The sequence below is a fragment of the Vigna angularis genome, chromosome 2, assembly GCF_016808095.1.
Source record: "Vigna angularis cultivar LongXiaoDou No.4 chromosome 2, ASM1680809v1, whole genome shotgun sequence".
NCBI classification, from domain to species: Eukaryota; Viridiplantae; Streptophyta; class Magnoliopsida; order Fabales; family Fabaceae; genus Vigna; species Vigna angularis.
In genome coordinates, this window is record NC_068971.1 from 10,777,302 (window position 1) to 10,779,043 (window position 1,742).

Consider the following 1,742-nt stretch of genomic DNA (forward strand, 5'->3'; position numbering starts at 1 on the left):
GCGCCCACCGTGGGGCCGTGTAACTTCGGTTACCCAAAGGTGACCACAAGAAATGAGCACGGACAACCCCATCACTAGGACTTCACAACCGCTCGACATAATCGGCCGTTCGGCCTCCACACATTTTAGAACGTTCGGCCTCCTCATATGTGACCAACCAATCCGGACTTCAGCGTTCGTCCGCCCGGATTCAGAGAGCGTTTGTCCAATCCGGACTTAAGCGTTCGTCCGCCCGGATTCAAAGAGCGCTCGTCCAATCCGGACTTAAGCGTTCGTCCGCCCGGATTCAGAGAGCGTTTGTCCAATCCGGACTTAAGCGTTCGTCCGCCCGGATTCAGAGAGCGCTCGTCCAATCCGGACCTAAGCGATCGTCCGCCTGGATTCAAAGAACGTTCGTCCAATCCGGATCTAAGCGCTCGTCCGCCCGGATTCAAAGAGCGTTCCTTCAAATCTGGACTCAAGCGCTCGTCCAGCTTCAAAGAGCACCCGTCCACTTGGCTAAAGCGCTCGTCAATCACGACTCATCAGGCGCTCGTCCATAAGGCCTTAACTCTCGGCCTCAACATATTATCGGCCCGCTCGCCCGCCGCCTATTGTTGACCGTTCGGACTCCGAAATTAAGGACGCTCGGTCTCAGCATTGTCTCGGCTATTCGGCCTCAGCCTATCTTTGGCCGTTCGGCCTCGTCATGATTTCGGCCATTCGGCCTCCACATATTTAAGGACGTTCGGCCTCAGCAGTCTCGGCCGTTCGACCTCCTCATATTTAAGGACGCTCGGTCTAAGAATTGTCTCGACCGTTCGGCCTCAGCCTACCTTCAGCCGTTCGGCCTCATCCTGATTTCGGCCATTCGGCCTCCACATGATTAATAGCGTTCGGCCTCAGCACAGTCTCGGCCGTTCGGCCTCAACCTCTTCTCGGCCACTTGGCCATAGCATATTTTCGGCCTTACAAGGTACGGACACATCTTTCGTTAAACTCGAAATTCGCTATGTTCACTTCATGGTGCAGGTAACCGGCAACGATGATAGCAACGCGAAAGACCGTCCGCCCTACTAAACTCCAAGCTGGTGAAAAAGAGTGTTCCAACGAGAACAACTCTCAGCTTGGTTGGACGACGGAGCGAAAGACCGTCCGCCCTACTAAACTCCAAGCTGGTGAAAAAGAGTGTTCCAACGAGAACAACTCTCAGCTTGGTTGGACGACGGAGCGAAAGACCGTCCGCCCTACTAAACTCCAAGCTGGTGAAAAAGAGTGTTCCAACGAGAACAACTCTCAGCTTGGTTGGACGACGGAGCGAAAGACCGTCCGCCCCATTAAGACCAAGCTGGTGAAAAAGAGCGTTCCAAAGAGAACGACTCTCAGCTTGGTTGGGCAAAAGGACCGTCCACCCCAGTAAGACCAAGCTGGTGAAAAAGAGCGTTCCAACGAGAACAACTCTCAGCTTGGCCGGGCAAGAAAGCAAAGAGCCGGCCGTCCATAACTTAGCCAAAAAATGGCATTCAGCAGAGAGCCGGCCGTCCATAACTTAGCCAAAAATGGCATTCAGCAAAGAGCCGGCCGTCCATAACTTAGCCAAAAATGGCATTCAGCAGAGAGCCGACCGTCCATAACTTAGCCAAAAATGGCATTCAGCAAAGAGCCGGCCGTCCATAACTTAGCCAAAAAATGGCATTCAGCAAAGAGCCGGCCGTCCATAACTTAGCCAAAAAATGGCATTCAGCAAAGAGCCGGCCGTCCAT